The sequence below is a fragment of the Giraffa tippelskirchi genome, chromosome 3 (assembly GCF_054371585.1).
Source record: "Giraffa tippelskirchi isolate mGirTip1 chromosome 3, T2T-mGirTip1v1.2.pri, whole genome shotgun sequence".
Lineage (NCBI taxonomy): Eukaryota > Metazoa > Chordata > Mammalia > Artiodactyla > Giraffidae > Giraffa > Giraffa tippelskirchi.
This window is the reverse complement of record NC_137277.1, coordinates 98,670,451-98,689,916: the sequence shown is the minus strand read 5'-3', so window position 1 is coordinate 98,689,916 and position 19,466 is coordinate 98,670,451. Positions and strand designations below refer to the sequence as shown.

At 35.8% G+C, this 19,466-nt stretch overlaps 1 protein-coding gene across 8 annotated transcripts in view; it reads right to left on the bottom strand.

Moving 5' to 3' along the window:
- Window positions 1-19,466, bottom strand: part of BAZ2B (bromodomain adjacent to zinc finger domain 2B) — a 414,086-nt gene that overhangs the window by 231,311 nt on the left and 163,309 nt on the right. The window lies entirely within an intron of this gene.

The window sequence follows — 19,466 nt, the reverse complement described above, 5'->3', positions numbered from 1 at the left end:
AAAAATACCATATGATCCCACTAATATGAAGTATTTAGAGTTATCAAATTCATAGAAACAGCAAGCAGAGCAGTGGTTGCCAAGGGCCAGAGGGAGGGAATATGGGGAGTTTAATGTGTACAGAGTTTCAATTCTGAAAAATGAAATAGTTTAGGAGATTGGTTGTAGAACAGTGTGAATATATTCAAATTAACACCGCTGAACTGTACAATCAGAAATGGTTAAGATGGTAAATTCTATGTTATGCATTTTTACCACAGTGGAAAAAAATAAAAGACTTTCAGGTGCTTATGCAGATGCCTGGTTTAACAGTTGATAAAGTATGTCTTATATAATTAAAATAAGTTAAAATTGTATCCCTTATAAAGTAGAAGAAAATTACTTTTCTATATTAAAAAATTATCAAGATTAAATTTAAATGAGGATATTATACTTATTGATGTACTTAACAAATATAGTTTTTACTGAAAATAAACTTATTATATATTATATAAAAACTGATTAGAGATTATGTTTTCTAAAGAGATTCGTAAGATTATGCATTATTATAAAAAAGGTTTAAGACATTTTAACAATATGAAACATGATGTAAGCAAATGAATTATAAATAGCAACTAAATGAAATAATAAGAGTGGTCAAAGTCTTTCATTCTAGATAGGAGCATAGTGATATCTTATTCAATTTAAGAATGGAAGAAAAGGCTTACTTGAGTAGGCAAGTAAGTTTTAGGAATAAATAGATGGGGACTTTCCTGGAAGTACAGTGGCTAAAACTTTGCACTCCCAATGCACTTGGCCCGGGTTCAATCCCTGGTCAGGGAACTAGATCTCACATGCCATAACTAAGAAGTTCACACACCACAATGAAAAGATCTTACATGCTACAGCTAAGACCCAGAGCAGCCAAATAAATAAATTAAAATATTTTTACAAAGATAAATGGTTCGATATAAGAAAATCAATCAATGTAACGTACCACATCAGAATGAAGAACAGAGGGTATCACATGAGTATCTCAACGAACACAGATAAAAGTTTGAAAAAATCCAGCAAACTTCCGTGATCAAAAAACCAGTCATAAAACTAGTAATATAAGGGAACATTCTCAGTATGAGAAGCGTATTCTGGAAATCCACAGCTGATTATCATAGTAAATGATGAAAGACCAAAAGTTGCCATCCTACGATCACGAAGAAGAAAAGAATGTCTGCTTTCACTACTGAAAGATCTAAGCTCCCAGCTGAGAACCTCAGAAGACGCTATCACCAGCACAGAAACAAATCAAGTACCTTTTTAAAATGACACACCCTTCAAAAAATAAACAAACCAAACTTTCTATGAAGTCTTCCTTTAAAACTTTTACCATTTTATCTTCTTCCCACCACACGTACGCTTACAAAAATAGGAAAAAACTTAGAGAAAACAGAAGGGGGGAAAGGCAGCAGTAACAAAGAGCATCAGAATGCTTTTTCATCCTCCATTTAGAAGAGAAATTTGACTTTCAAGTGTATAAGTTAGATACCACTTATTTATTTTGTTATATTGCTGGAAGTCATAAAATCTTTGTAAAGATTTTTTTTTCTTTTTTTGCAGCATAAGCATCTCTGTTCAAATAGAGATACCTCCTACTATGTTTCAACAAGCAGGATGAAAATCTTCGTAGAATGAATATTTTTGATGAGGACTTTCCCACCCCCAGGGATAACACCATCCTTTCTATATTCAAAAAACATTATACATATACCTCTATTGTGACATCTACCACATATAAAATGACTGATTTGTGTGTATGGTTCTCCACTAGACAGTAAGCTCTCAAAGAAGAAAAAAAGAACAGTATATTTTCTTTGTTTATAACCTTGCTAAGTAATTCAAAGAATAATACGTAGTCAAGAATTTCTCTTAAGGTAACAGAAACTTCTTAACTATAATAGCAATGTTATTTCATTTAGGAATAAGACAGAAGAATGTCTCCAAAAACATAAATTCATACAAAACACAAAGAATCTATAATGCTTTAATGTCACCAATGTAATAGACATGGCTTCCTCCTTAAAAGCTCCCAAAAGGAAGCTGAATGTGGTACATTTTCAAATTAAACAAGGGATGAGGGTTAACAAAATCAACCATTAGAAAATGGCTTCTCTTTATATTAGAAAGAGTTCCACCTACTTTCAATGATATCTGTCTACCTCAATTCGCCCAGCTCACAGTGTACTAGCCTCATTGGCACTGTGATTTCCATTTCCTCAGATCTTCATGTAGCTGGCTCCTTAACATGAGTTACCTCTCAACACAAGCATTGCCTCCTCACAGAGGCCTTCCCAAACTTTTATATGTATTTTGTTCTCAAGTCCATCCTGCCCGTCATGTACTCTATCACATTTTCCTTACTTTTCCCCTTCCTTTGGAGATCTTATCAATAATTGAAAATATGTTCCTTATTTCTTCTGCTCTCTACTATCAAGTAAACCTAATGAGAGAAGGAGCTTTGTCTTATTGACTGTAGTATCCCCAATAGCTAGATGGTGGAATATAAGTCCGTGCTCCATAAATGTTTGTTGAATGAACAAATGAATGAGTGACTGAATTTGAAGCACATAATGTACAGGGTGACCAAATGAAAGACTCACAATCTCTACCTAGGGAATATTTTATCAAAAATTTTGAGAACAAGCAACTTTCCATTTGACAGCATACATCATGTCTCTTTCCTTACTGAATATCAACATTATAACTGAAGTATACTAAAATAAAGACAAGTAAGTAAGAGAGAGAAAGGCAGTATACGATTTGTTTGAAGAATGTTCTCAGAAAATCACTTCGACACATATCAGGTAATTCTAGAATTCTTTTCTCCCATAATACTGCTTCTGTCATTCAATCAGCTAGCAAACATTTATTGAGCATTATGCACTTTATTCCTGAATATATATACTCAGGTCTCTTGAACACAAATTAGTTTTATATTCTTTGAATAAATTATAGTAGAAACATTACTGTCTTTAGTTAGAGAAATACAAACCTGAATCCCAGTTACAACCATAACTAATTATATCAACTTGGAGCACTCATTTAATATCAATAAGTTCAAGATATAATGATACTTTGAAACTTTCGGACACATAGTTAGCCTTCATTATTAATTGACAAGTGAAAGAAATCTTAAGAACAGATCAAATATAGGACTTCCCTGGTCATCCAGTGGTTAAGATTCCATGCATCCACTGCCAGGGGTTATAGGTTTAATCTCTAATCCCCCTTGTCAGGGAAGTTCCATGTGGCGTGCAGTGCAACCAAAAAAAATCCCCAAAATTGGGGCTTCCCTGTTAGCTCAGATGGTAAAGAATCAGCCTGCAATGTAGGATACCTGGGTTCAATCCCTGGGTCAGGAAGATTCCCTGGAGAAGGGAATGGCTACCCACTTCAGTATTCTTGCCTGGAGAGTTTCATGGACAGAGGAGCCTGGCAGGCTACAGTCCATGGGGTCACAAAGAGTCGGACATGACCAAGTGACTAACACTTCACTCTAGATCAAAGATACATTTCTAATAGTCACTGTTGAACACTGTAGGTTCACCAGTTTACTAAGAAGCAACAGGTCACAAACAGAGGCAACAAAATTGATATAACCATGACTGCATTTAGAAAGGATAAAATCATATCTCTCAAACATAGCAGGCATTGAGTTATCATCTGCTGAAATAATAAAGAACAATTTCAGGACACAGGATTTGAAGCTTATAATTTCTTAAACCTTTCTTAAATTTGGTAGTCAAACATTTCTCATTGACCTTAAGGTAAAGGAAAAAATTCTTATATTATTCTACTATGTCCTATATCTTCTGGTTGTTAATTTCAAACCATAATCTTTTTCTCTATACTCCAGTTACACTGGCCTAGTCTTTCCTTTGAAGTACTATGTCCTTACCCATTTATGTAGTTATCTTCACAGGAGTTCTTTATTTCTTCACTGCTTCTAGTTACTGCCTAATGCCCTTTAATTTCAGCCTAAAGAACTACCTTTATCATTTCTTGTAGAGGAGGTCTACTAGCAACAAATTCCCTGTCTTAAATATGTTTAAAATCACTAAAAGAAGCCATGGACAAGGAACAAAAGGAAACAGAAAGTGAAATATGAACAAAATGAGAATCTACATATCTAACAAGCTCAATATACTCCATGTAGGAGAAACTCAAAAAGAATCATGCCAGATACATTACAGTTAAACTGTTGAGTGACAGACAGAATCTTGAAAGCATCAAGAGAGAAGGAATTTTCATGTACAAGAAGTCCTCAATAAAATTAACATCCTATTTCTTATCAGAAAGCATGAAGGCCAGAGGCAGTGTAATGACATATCTAAAGTGCTAGAAGGGAAACATCTGTTAATCAAGGATTATATATCTGGCAAAACTATACTTCGGAAAAGAAGAAGAAATTAAGATATACCCAAATAAATGAAATAAATATTAATAGCACCTAGCACCAGTGCAAAGAGAGAAGTAGTGTACTATAGTAAAGACATAGGCTCCATGTCAAACTGCCTGGATTTGAACCTTGAATTTAACTGATTAATAAACACCTGACCCTGGGCAACTTGCTTAACACCTCTGTAACTCAGTTTTTGCAAATGTAATATGAGGATACCTCCCTCATGAAGTTAGGAAGATGAAATAAGTTAAAACAGTAAACTCAAAAAAGGGTGTCTTGTACATAATTAAGCACTTATATGTTGACTCTCACCACCACCATCATAATCATCATTATCACTTTTACAGAGGTTCTAGAAATGTTAGTTTTTATTCCCCTGAACTTATCATATCTCTGTGAAACAAAAACTGAATACGGAGAAAGTATGACACAATCGTGATCTTTCTTTGTAGGAGAATTATGGTTAGCAAAATAAAGAAATTATATAGTATTTATAATAATGGTTATTGGGCTAAATGCTTTAGCAAATTCTCTTTTATCTGAGGTGCCAAGTGAAAAAAAAAAAAGGTGTTTTGTGAATATACTTTTTTTCTCAAGCTTAGCCTATGACAAAGATGCTTATATTCCTTGTCACAGACTTACGCTAAATGAACAAAGAGCCCAACACCACTATCATATCTAAGATAATTTCTAACAACAATAACTTAATAATAGATATTCAATCAATGTACACATTTCTTTGTCTTACAATATTTTAAAAGTGTTTGTTTGAATCTAAACTCAAATATGATCTGTACATTAGAACTGGCTGATATTCCTTTTTAGTTCCTTTGAATCTGTAACTGTGCCTACCATATATCCCCATGCCAGGCATTTTTTCCATTAATATTTTCAATTGAAGAAAATACATCTTTTGTCTTTTAGAGTTTCTCAGTTTGGACTTTCCTGATTTTATACCCCTGGTGTCATTTAGTATGTCCCTCTCTCCTTACTATTTCTTGTAAACTAGGCTCAATCATATTCAAATTTTTTCTTTTTTTTAATTTGGATGGACAGCTTCACGGGTACTTTTGCTAACAAATTTATGTTTTCCTATATAAAAAATATGAATGATAAATAAAAATATTAGGGAGATTAAATGAGTTATCACAGGTCACATGCTTACATTAGTACCTAGCACAGATCAAGAACTCCATAAACATTAGATAAACATTATTACACTGAATACAGAGAATGAACAGAATTTGATGTCAGATTAGAAGAGTATTTTTAAAGAAGGTAACTAACATGCTTTGGTGGCTGACTAGATGTTGATATCACTGACCAAATCAGGGAATATACAGAGAGGGGAAAGAGTCAACTTTAGACATCCTGAATTAACGTCAGTGGGATGGCCAGGAATCAATGTCACACCCAGAGCTGGAAATAGGGGTTCTAAAATTTAAAAAAGAGGTCTGTGGGCAGGAAATAAACAATGTTGACAGGAAAGGAAGCTCAGTGAAGGTCACAGTTGTCATAAAAGATGACAAGACCACTTGAAGAATGAATTGGCACTGGAGAAAGAAAGGTAACAACACTTAAAGAAAGGAAATGATGTACAGGAAAAGACATGTAGACAAAATCATCATTGTATGTTGTGGCTATAGGATTGTTCTGACTAGGAAACAGACTGTGTTGAGAAAGTAGAGGAAAATGAAGTTACATGGATAGAACAGGCTAACTCTGAATGGCTTTGAAATTTAGAAATAGGTAATTCAATTTAAACAGGAAAAAAGGAATACCCTGAAGAAGTTAACAAGACAACTGAACTCTATGCCATGTCAACACTATACAAAAATCTACCATAAAAGAATCGGGAAAGGATAAAATATATTTGCTATATTATTCTAGAAGATTTAAATTTATGCCAGTTTTACTTTGGTTTAAGCTAAAGGGAATGTTCCCGAGGCACTGTGGCTTTAGGCCATTACAAAAAAGGAGGGAGATACTGTCTTTAGTATCTTCCCATACCCTTCTCTATTCCCCTCTCTTTTGTCTCCTCTCACCTGGGAAACCAATGCTCTTAAGCTGCCCTAACTATACAAAAGTATATTTTGCAATGATGCACTGTCTTGCTACCTGAAGCACTCTGGTTACATCTCCACATTCAGTTCTAGCCTGCCATGAAACCTTTATTCTACTATTCCCCTACAGATCCTTTGACTATCAAATTAAAGTGATTCATACAACACTATAAGTGACCAAAATTCTATAGGATATTTAATTTAAAAGAATTTGTTAACTTGAATGAGTTTTCAAACTGTTAAAATGTATTTTTCCTATATTGTTTTCTACATATTCATCTCTTCTAGTTTAATTGAACAGATTATCAACACTAAGAGGCACATAGGCATAGGCCAGTTTTCTGCATAGATTTCTGTTGTACCTCTACTGGGGACAAGGCATTGTAATCTACTCTAATGGGACTGCAAGAATGAAGGCATTGTAATTGACTCTAATGGAATTGCGTGCATGCGTTTCTAAGTTGCTTCAGTTGTATCCAACTCTGTGTGACCCTGCTGACTGTAGCCCACCAGACTCCCCTGTCCATGGGATTCTCCAGGCATAAATACTGGAGTGGATTGCCATGTCCTTCTCCAGGGGATCTTTCCAACCCAGGGATCGAACCCACATCTCTTATGTCTCCAGGATTGACAGGTGGGATCTTTACCACTAGCACCACCTGGCAAGAATGAATAAAACAGAGACTTCCCTGTGGTCCAGTGGTTAAGACTTTACCTTCAAATGCAGGGGGTGTGGGTTCAATCCTTGGTCTGGGAGCTAAAGTCTCACATGCCCCATGGCTCAAAATCCAGAACACAAAAACAAAGAAGTAATATGGTAACAAATTCAATAAAGACTTTAAAAAATGGTCCACATAAAAAAATCTCTATGGGAGAAGGCGAGGGTGGGATGATATGGGAGAATGGCATGGAAGCATGTAAATTATCATATGTGAAATGAATTGCCAGTCCAGGTTCAATGCATGATACAGGGTGCTCAGGGCTGGTGCACTGGGATGACCCAGAGGGATGGGATGTGGAGGGAGGTGGAAGGGGGGTTCTGGAAGGGGAAAACATGTACACCCATGGTGGATTCATGTCAATGTATGGGAAAACAAATAAAAAATAAAGAAAGAAAGAAAGAAAAAAAAAATCTTTAAAAAACCAGAATGAACTTAACATAATTTATGACTTTACTGTAAGAACTTTACAATCAAATAGATGAAAGAGCCAAACACACAACTAATCTCAAGGGCAGATAAAGGCTCTATAAGAATGTTTCTGAAACTTGGGTATATATAAATCCTTATAAAGAGAGAAAAAATGTGTTGTGGATAGGTGTTAACAGATACATGATTACATTATTGAAACACCTGAAAAAGCAAAATTATGGATAAGGATACACTCTTCTTGCTTTCAGGTCTTACTATAGTAAATATAGTATCAAAACAAATTTACAAACTATGTACATAAAAGCTAGAAAACTAACAGATTACAAATTGCTCTCAATATGATATTTTTGCTCAAAAAAAAAATCACTGTACTCAACATGAATATGATGCTGACTGTTTTTTCCCCATTATTTTCCAGTTACATTTGAATTTGGCATGTATATCTTATAGGTGGCTCAGTGGCAGACAATCTGCCTGCCAATGCAGGAGACACAGGAGACATGGCTTTGATCCCTGGGTCAGAAACATCCCCTGGAGGAAGAAACGGCAACACACTCCAGTATTCTTGCTTGGAAAATTCCATGGACAGAGGAGCCTGGCGGGCTACAGTCTAGTAGGATTGCAGAGTCAGACACAACTGAGTGACTGAACATACACACACACACAAACACATATGCATACTTATAACACATACTAGTGTTCTATCAACAATTCAATATTCCCACCATTTCTTTCTACTAAAACTCTGCAAAGCTGTAATTTAGTTCATTTTGATGTCAACCAGCCCTCAGTTGGTACAAATGAACCATCTGTACCTATCAAATCTATTTTTATTCTTTTCTCATCAAACTGACTTAACACATTCATAGCCCTGAAAGTCTAATGAAGTAACTGTTTATAAGGTAAGCATCCTAGATGATCCAAAAATATTTCTTTTTTTATTAGGGTTGAAATTTGTAAATTCTTGTAGCAAACACTCTCTCTCCCACAGAGAGAACATATCTACGTACTCAGGTCCAAGAACTCCCATGTTGAAAAACAATGCTATGATAGAAATAACAAACACTATACAGGCAGAAATGATGGGGAGATTAATTCCAATGGCAGAGGTTTATGGAGGAGGTAACATTTGAGGGCAGCTGTGACATGTGAGTTTAGTGTCAAGTGTTTAAGTTTTCTATAATTTCTTTGCCATAAGATTGAAAATATGACACAAACTTGAGTAAAAAAAGACAGGAATATTCACTGGCAAAGGCAATAAGAGAAAATTATCAATTTTATGAACAAAAGGTAAGGAGTTTTCTTCTAAGAAAGAAAATCATATAATAAGATTCCAAGTAGCATAAAAATAAATGGCATACTTTGCATGTGGAAAAGTTTACTTGTACTTACTAATGTAATGCTTTTTAAAGATACTCACATAAGGAAAGCATCAGGAATATTTCTATTAATTAGACTTATTTTAACATCTATGACATGCTACTTTTAGGTACCCTTATGATGTAATACCCCCTTCAAGGGTCACTGCCTTGTCATGGCAAAGGGGCTTGCGTAACTCAACGAAGCTATGAGCCATGCCATGCAGGGCCACCCAAGATGGACGGGTCATAGCAGAGAGTTCTGACAAATCGTAATCCACTGGAGAATGGAATGGCAAACCACCCCAGTATACTTGCAGTGAGAACCTCATGAACTGTATAAAAGGACAAAAAGATATGAAACCAAAAGATGAGTCCCCCAGGTCTGAAGGTGTCTAATATGCTACTGGGGAAGAGTAGAGGAGAATTACCATAGCCCAGAATGAATGAAGCGGCTAGACCAAAGCAGATACAATGCTCAGTTCTGGATGGGTCTGGTGATGAAAGTAAAATCCGATGCTGCAAAGAACAGTATTGTATAGGAACCTGGAATGTTAGGTCCATGAATCAAGGAAAACTGGACGTGGTCAAGCAGGAGATGGTAAGAATAAACATCAACATCCTAGGAATCCACGAACTAAAATGGAATGAGTGAATTTAATTCAAATGACCATTATATCTACTACTGTGGGCAAGAATACCATAGAAGAAACAGAGTAGCCCTCACAATCAACAAAAGAGTCCGAAATATACAGTATTTGGGTGCAAACTCAAAAATGACAGAATGATCTCAGTTCATTTCCAGTGCAAGCCATTCAACATCACAGTAATCCAAGTCTATGCCCCTACCACCTATGCTAAAGAAGCTGAAGTTGATCAGTTCTATGAAGACCTAGAAGACCTCCTAGAACTAACACATAAAAAAGATGTTCTATTCATCATTGGGGATTAGAATGCAAAAGTATGAAGTCAAGATATACCTGGAGTAACAGGCAAGTTTGGCCTTGGAGAACAAAATGAAACAGGGCAAAGACTAACTGAATTCTGCCAAGAGGATGCACTAGTCTTAGCAAATAGCCTTTTTCAGCAACATGAGAGACAACTTTACATATGGACATGGCCAAATGGTCAACACCGAAATCAAATTGATTATATTCTTTGTAGCCAAAGATGGAGAAGCTGTATATAGCCAACAACAAAAAAAAGACCTGGAGCTGACTGTGGCTCAGATCATCAGCTTCTCATAACAAAATTCAGGCTTAAACTAAAGAAAACTGGGAAAAACACTAGGCCAGCCAGGTATGACTTAAATCAAATTCTGTATGAATTCGCAGTAGAGACAACGAAGAGATTCAAGGGCCTAGATCTAGTTAACAGTGTGCCTGAAGAACTATGGACAGAGGTCTGTGATATTGTACAAGAGGCAGCTAACAAGACCATCCCAAAGGAAAAGAAAAGAAGCCAAAGTGGTTATCTGAGGAGGCTTTACAAATAGCGGAAGAACAAAGAGAAGTGAAAAGCAAGAGAGAGAGGGAAACATATATCCAATTAAACGCAGAGTTCCAAAGAATACTTAGCAGAGACAAGAAGGCCTTCTTCAATGAACAGTGCTTAATAATAGAAGAAAACAACTAAAGGGGAAAGACTAGAGATCTCTTCAGGAAAATTGGAAACATCAAGGGAGCAGTCCACCCCAAGACGGGTACAATAAAGGATAAAAATAGTAGAGACCTAGTAAATGCTGAAGAGATCAAGATGAGACGGAAAGAATACATGGAAGAACTGTATAAAAAAGGTCTTAATGAACTGGATTACTATGATGGTGTGGTTTGTCATCCAGAGCCAGACATTCTGGAGTGCCAAGTCAAGTGGGCCTTAAGAAGAACTACTGTTAATAAAGCTAGTGGATGGAATGAAATTCCAACATAGCTATTCAAATCCCTAAAGGATGATACCATCAAGGTTTTATATTCATTATGTCAGCAAATCTGGAAGACTCAGAAGTGGCCACAGGACTGGAAAGGTCAATTCCCAATTCCTCATCTCGATTCCCAAGAAGGGTAGTACTAAAGAATGTGTTAACCATCAGATAATCGCACTCATCTCCCATACTAGTAAGGTCATGCTTAAAATCTTGCATGCTAGGCTGATTCAGCATTATGCAAACCAAGAACTTCCAGATGTCCAAGCTGAGTTTAGAAAAGGAAGAGGAACTAGAGATCCAGTTGCCAACATTTGCTGGATTATAGAGAAAGCAAGGGAATTTCAGAAAAACATCTAGCTCTGTTTCATTGACTACGCTAAAGCCTTTGACTGTGTGAATCATGCCAAACTGTGGAAAGCTCTTAGAGAGATGGGAATATCAGACCATCTTACTTGTCTCCTGAGAAACCTGTATGTGGGTAAAGAAGCAACAGTTAGAACCCTGTATGGAACAACTGACTGGTTTAAGACCGAGAAAGGAGTACGATGGGGCTGTCTGGTGTCACCCTGTTTGTTTAACCTATACGCTGAGCACATCATAAGAAATGCTGTGCTGGATGAGTTACAAGCTGGAATCAAGATAGGCAGGAGAAACATCAACAACCTCAGATATGTGGATGATACCACTCTAATGGCAGAAAGCAAAGAGGAACTAAAGAGCCTCTTGATGAGGGTGAAGGAGGAAAGTGAAAGAGCCGTCTTAAGACTAAATATTAAAAAAACTAAGATCATGGCATCTTGCCCCATTATTGCATGGCAAATACAAGGGGAAAAGGTGGAAGTAGTGACAGATTTCCTCTTCTTGGTCTCTAAAATCACTGGATGGTGACTGCAGCCATGAAATCAGATGATTGCTTCTTGGCAGAAAAACAATGACCAACCTTGACCGTGTATAGAAAAGCACAGATATTACTCTGCTGACAAAGACTATGGTTTTCCCAGTGGTCACGTACGGCTGTGAGACCTGGACCATAAAGAAGGGAGAACACCAAAGAATTGATGCCTTCGAACTGCGGTGCTGGAGAAGACTCTTGAAAGTCCCTTGGACAGCAAGATCAACCAGTCAATCTTAAGGGAGATCAATCCTGAATATTCACTGGAAGGTCTGATGCTAAAGCTGGAGCTCCAGTATTTTGGTCATCTGATGTGAACAGATGGCTCATTGGAAAAGTCCCTGATGCTGGGAAAGATTGAGGGCAGAAGGAGAAGAGGGTGTCAGAGGATGAGATGGCTGGATGGCATCACCGAAACAGTGAACATGAACTTAGGCAAATTCCGGGAGATGGTGAGGGACAGGGAGGCCAGGTGTGCAGCAGTTCATTGAGTTGCCAAAAGTCGGACACGACTGGGAGACTGAACAACAATAACACAGATGTAATACAGTAAGAATTTTTCTATTTCCATTTATATCAAAATCTTTTCTCCTCTTCAGTTTTTCCTTTGTGTATTAGTAGAATAATCCCATAACTTAGTCTGTAACACACTTCTGCTCGTCTCTATATCAGTTTCTGTAGACTCTATTTGTATTTTATCTACTCCATGACAAACATTTCAACAAATATATATCTCACAGAAGATGTGTGCACTGGTATTCTAGAAGATGTGAAAGGAAAAGAATAATGTATTAACCAGATTAACTTTCAGGTCACTTTAATTCAGCAAATATTTACCTAGTAGTCTAGGTGCTAGACTCATTGCTGATTACAATTAAAAATACCAAACCAAATTACAAAATTAATTTTTCTTTTATATTCTGCCATGCCTCTACTTCCCTGGTGGCTCAGAGGGTAAAGTGTCTGCCTACAATACGGGAGCCCCGGGTTCGATCCCTGGGTGGGGAAGATCCTCCGGAGAAGGAAATGGCAACCCACTCCAGTACTCTTGCCTGAAAAATCCCATGGACGGAGGAGCCTGGTAGGCCACAGCCCATGGGGTCGCAAAGAGTTGGACATGACTGAGCGACTTCACACACACATGCCTCTATATCTCTAAGTTATATTAAGGTTACTGTACCTTTTATTTTTAGGAAGATCTATTAAATAGCAGCTCATTTAGAATTTTTACATAAGTAATCTTTATTCCAAGTAATTAGGGCTTCCCTGATTACTCAGCTCAGTTGGTAAAGAATCCGCCTGCAATGCAGGCGATCCAGGTTCAATTCCTGGGTTGGGAAGATCTGCTGGAGAAGGGATAGGCTACCCACACAAGTATTCTTGGGCTTCCCTTGTGGTTCAGCTGGTAAAGAATCTGCCTGTAATATGGGAGACCTGGGTTCGATCTCTGGGTTGGGAAGATCCGCTGGAGAAGGGAAAGGCTACCCACTCCAGTATTCTGGCCTGGAGCATTCCATGGACTGTGTAGTCCATGGGGTCACAAACAGTTGGACACGACTGCACAACTTTTCACTTTCACTTTCCATCTTTAATTCAAATGAGTATGTAACATTGTACACTTTCATTTGTTGAAAGAAGTTCAGTAGGGTCTATGCAACAGGGTATCATTTCTATCTACAGGTACTCATACTAAGAACACCATGCATACTATTAGCTCCTTTAATGTTAAAACTGCAACTTTTTGGTGAGATGCAGTAGGAGTAAATGGAGGTTTCTTTTACTCAAATACACAATAGCAATAGAAAATTGATCTGTATAAAGTAATTTAAATGGCTGCTATATACTAACTTTGAAGATATGTTCACAATTCAGACTCTAGAAAACAAAATGTTTAAGAAACAGTTTATAATTTTAAGATGTTAGATTTTTAAATTTAACATTTTAGATGTATTCATTGTCATAAAATATGGAAACTCTTTATTTCCATAAATTCTGGCTCGATCACTGTTATTATATTTTATCAAAGATATTTTAAATTTGGTTATAACTCTCTTCTTGGTATTAGAAAAGAAGAAAAATAAAAGTCATATAATACATAGCAGACTTGTTCTTAAATGTTTGATTTTTGTAATTTCCAAAGAATGACTTAACTAGCACACTGAGAAAGACACTTGACCCTTCTGACTCTCAGTTAATTACCTGTAAAATGTAATACTATGTCTTCTAAACTTGTCAAAGGCTCAAATAGAGATCATCTAGTATCTTAAGGAGTGAATAAACAGTTTTGTTCTTCCCTCCTAAATGCTTTGTATAAAAATATATTTATTTAAAAAATTTAATGGGAAAAACAATGAGTAACACTAAAATTATTAACATTAGAAGAAACTTCATTAGGTACTCAGGACTTACCAAACTTTTGTGAACTCCTATAAGATCTGACTCCTAGGCTCATGACTTCTTCAAATTTTACATTTCAACAATAAAGAACTAAAACAGTTGAATGTCCCTGAATACATGTTATTTTCAATCTATATGCTTATTTTCTCTTTCTGTATTCTCTTCTAACTCATACCTCAAAACCTAGCCTAGATGTCTACCCTCTCTTTAAAAATTTCCCTAGTCTCCTTTCTGAAACAAAGAGAGTGAATCATTCCATTCTTCTCCTAAAATTCAAGCCATCAAAAAGTAACAACAGAGTTCAAGGGAAATAAATGAAATATAAATAAATCAAAGACATTGAAACAATGGTATAAACTCTGTTATATTATCTTGATGTAAATCAAGGTAAATTTTGGCTATGAGTGACAGCCCAAAACTGAGTGGCTTATAAGATAGAAGTTTATCCCATTCAAGTCAAGGGTATAAACAAGTCAGAGTGGGCAAGGTGACATTCTGAAGTTATCAGGGACTTTCAATCGTACTGCTTTGCCCATTCTGAATTTGTGGTTTTCCCTCATTGTTCACTTATCAGATCCACATATCAGCAAGCATAGAGGACAGGGGGGAAAGAAGGAATACCCCTCTTCCTTTAAGGCTACTTTCAACACAAGCTGCACAAAGTCCTACTTCTTATGTTTCTCTAGTTAAAACTTAGTCACATGACCACATTTAGCTGTAAGTGAGACTGAAAGTGATATTTTCATTCCAGGTAGTAATAGGCTGGGAAAAAATTAGTAGATGAGGAAAACTGATGTTAGGGTACAACAATCAATCATTGCCATGCTTGGTCATATATTATCTGAGGTAGGTACATAACTGACATTTACTATTTAACACCAATATTTCTAGTAGTGTGTATACTGTAAAATTATATAGTAATTTCTTCTAAATTTCAATTTTTAAGTTAAATATTTCTATTGGTAGAGATTAATCTCTATGAAGTTTAAATAATATTCACAGTAAAATCACCAACAGGAAAAAGAAATTTCAATAAAAACAGAAAAAGCTACTTCAATTATTATAAAAGTTGCTTTGTAACAGGTTATTAAATGAGTCAAAATGTTAAATAAGAATATTTAAAATAAAATATAACCATTGTATTAATAAAACTACATATAAACAAAACTGCATGTAAATGAAACTGCATGAATACTCCTAGAGAAGATAGAGGATTTGGGGAGATTTGGGAAGAAAAAAGTCCATCAGTTAGTTTATTGTATCTCCTACAAATGCTGTTTAAAGATTTTTAATCAAGTAGAGTGATCACAAAACAGAAGTAAAAATTAGAATAAAGAAAAACCAGGTTTTGATCAAGATCTCACAGTATGTGACTTTGGGCAAGTAACTATACAGATGATGATGACTATGATAAGGGGTACAAAGAATTTACCACTTCAGTCTGGGTTTTGTGCTTTTGTAATAAGCAATTTTTCATTTAATATTCACAACACTCCTGAAGTATTAAACATTATTCCACTTTAAAAAGAAAAAAAAAGCCCCAAAACTGGATCTTAGACTATGTAACTGACTCAAGAGCAAACAGCTATATTAAATATCAGAGCACATATGTAAAGGTTTTTCTGACCCAGTTCCTCTTCTTAACCATTATGCAAGCCACCTACCTTCAAACTCTTGGATGTTGGTTTTGTCATTTGTTATGTAAGGGGAATATAGCACAATCTAAACTGTTGTAAAGTTAATTCTGGCCTTTTATGATGTCGGTATTCTAATGAGGTCTGACTCCCTTCCCCCACTTCCCAAAAATCACATTATATCAACAGATCTAATCAGCTTCTTTCCTGGATCTTATGTGAGTCAACAAAGTTATCATTTCTATGTATAAGGTAGAAAGTAAAAATCCATATATTAAAATGAATAGATGAAAAGATCATAGTGTGGAAATAAGGTAAATTTGGATATATCCCTATTCTTCATAGTTGATGTCTTACCCCTCCTCATATCAATAAAAGAGCAAACCAAAAAATTAAGTAAGAAGGAAGAAAGGTAACTAATATTTATAAAAATCCTTTTAAATATATGCATAAGTTATTTTGTGAAAATACTGAGGTACAAAGAGGCTGACTTGCTAAAGGTCATATACAAAGTATACATACAGTGACATCAGTACTTGCACTTGCTCTGGTTCTAAAAGTTATGCTCTTTCCTATCTACCCTGCTTCCTATGGCTCAATTTTGGACGTTCATGTATTAATATCCTTGTTTCAGTTTTAATGTAAGAAAACTAAAGATAATCTTTTTTCGATGATCCAACGGATGTTAGCATTTAATCTCTGGTTCTTCTGCCTTTTTAAAATCCAACTTAAACATCCGGAAGTTCACTGTAGCCATGAAATTAAAAGATGCTTGCTCCTTGGAAGAAAAGCTATGACCAACCTAGATAGCATATTAAAAAGCAGAGACATCACTTTACCAAAAAAGGTCTGACCAGTCAAAGCTATGGTTTTTCCAGTAGTCATGTACGGATGTGAGAGTTGGACTATAAAGAAAGCTGAGCGCCCAAGAATTGATGCTTTCGAACTGTGGTGTTGGAGAAGACTCTCAAGAGTCCCTTGGACTGCAAGGACATCCAACCAGTCAATCCTAAAGGAAATCAGTCCTGAATATTCCTTGGAAGGACTGATGCTGAAGCTGAAACTCCAATACTTTAGCCACCTGATGTGAAGAACTGATTGACTGGGAAAGACCCTGAGGCTGGGAAAGAACAAAGGTGGGAGGAGAAGGGGACGACAGAGGATGAGATGGTTGCATGGCATCACCAACTCAATGGATAAGAGTTTGAGTAAACTCCGGGAATTGGTGATGGACAGGGAGGCCTGGCATGCTGCAGTCCATGGGGTTACAAAGAGTTGGACACAATTGAGCGACTGAACTGAACAGAACTGAAAGATACTCTGGCTTCCCAAGTGGCTCAGTGGTAAAGAATCTGCCTGCCACTGCAGGAGACAAAGGAGACACAGGTTTGATCCCTAGGTTGGGAAGATTCCCTGCAGAAGGAAATGGCAAACCACTCCAGTGCTCTTGCCTGGGAAATCCCATGGATGGAGCAGCCTGTCAGACTACAGTCCTTGGGGGGGGTCACAAAGTGTCAGACACAACTGAGTACACACACACACAAAGATACTAATTTAGTTCTTTGTGGGTATTTATGACTACTAACAAAACGTATTGCTGAATACAATTAGAAAATACATATTAAAATATGCATTTATTAAATACATATTAAAATATGCAAAATACAGAGGAATATATGTTATCAGTTACATAGGAATAATAAAAATTGAGTATTACCAAACAACTAAGGAGAGAGAGTTATTTTCAATTAGGATGATTAGGGAAGGCCCCAGGGAGATGATTACATGTGTAGAGGACATTCAAGAGGAGGTTTGATTTCATCAAGAGCAATAAAAGCCTGAAAAAGAAAAAGAATATTCTAGGAAAAAGGAATGACATGAATGTGTAAGTATGAAGACAAAAATGTATATTCAGGGTGGAGTATGTAGTCCACATTGTGTGGAATGTAGGGGTCGTCTTCTTGAATAATAAGATATTTGTCTGGGAAATATGTTACAGCCAAACTGGGAATGAGTCTTGAATACCAAGTTAGAAAGCCTGGATTTGATCATACAAGAAATGGAAAGACACTAAACATCTTCAAGCAGAGAAACAAAAGAGTTAGAGCAATGCTTTAATAAAATTAAACTGAGGCTCACATATGTATAGGCTTCAGTAGAATTGCTGATGGCCAGGAAAAAGAGATAGATCACTTAGAAGATACTGACATTTCAGTGGAATATACTGGGTTGGCCAAAGATGTTATGGAAAAACTTGAACAAACTTTGCTGAATCCAATAACATAGAGCTTAAAAACAGAAATTCTGAGTTCTGAAAATTTCTGAAGAAAAAACTATATATATATAAGGTGTATATTATATAATATATAAATACTTAGTACAGCTTCAGCTCTGAAAAAATCTATAATATCCCCATTTCAACCACAATCTTATCTACCCTGACTAGTCCTTTAATCTCTCCATTTTCTTTGAATGTATCAGCCTTCCCCCGGTCTCATTTTATTTCAGTCCCATGGTCAACACTTGAACTACCCTCTCAATACTTTCAGCCTGAATCAGTGTTGAAATCTACCCACTCTTCTTGACTTAAGGGGCTAGAGAAAGCTTCACAACCTTGACATTATGAGAAAGGGTTTCTGTTATCAGGTACTTATGAAACTCTCATATGAATACTTAGTTTTTAACTTTTTTAACATCTGATAATGTTAAATCTGAACACCACCTCTCTTCCTGAAATTCTTGAATTCAAACAGTTGCAATTAAATGTTCTCTTAATATTACTCTAAAAATGTACTGAGGGTCAGCATTTTTTAATTTAAAAAAATACCTTTTTCATACGATGTTAATTTTAACTTTCTTGATTGTGAAACACTAGATGCAAAACAGAAGGATGCTACAGAAATATGTTAATATTTTGCTGTAAACTATTAGTTAGGGCCATAAAGTTCTGACTAAGAAAAAACAAACAAGCAAAGAGCTACAAATTAGAGATATTTAAAATGGTCCCTTAGGAAAATGAATAAACATGCCATAAAAATCTGTATACTCAACGATGATGATAAAGCCTTTAAAAATATAATAAAAGCTCTCTCTGGACTCTGAAAAATGTTAAATTTAACAAACGAACCAGTTTTCAAAAAAAATGTTAAAACATAAAGATTATTTATATACATATTAACATTTCTGATAATTACTGCTTCTAACGAACAATTAAAATAGGATTAAAGAAGCAGATTCACTGAATAAATAATATACTCAATTTTTCCCCTTGTTATTTAAAAGGCGTTTTCAAAAATCCTGTAAAATTTCATTACTGCAATTCAGATTTTACTACTTACAATTTTCTAATAATATAGACAAAACCTTGGATAAAGTTTTTCTTTATGTAGCATATTTCCTTATACACAGTAGAAATTAACATTTTAAAATTAAAGAGGAGAAGTATCCGTTTCTTAAGAAAACTATCCTTTTGAACAGCTCTCCATATTTGGAAGACTCTTTATACATCAATGAAAATTTTAATAAAGAAGTCTAAGAATCCTTTCAAGACGGCTGTTTTCACAGTCCTTCGTAATATGTGATTACAGTCCCAAGTAATTTTATTTTTATAAT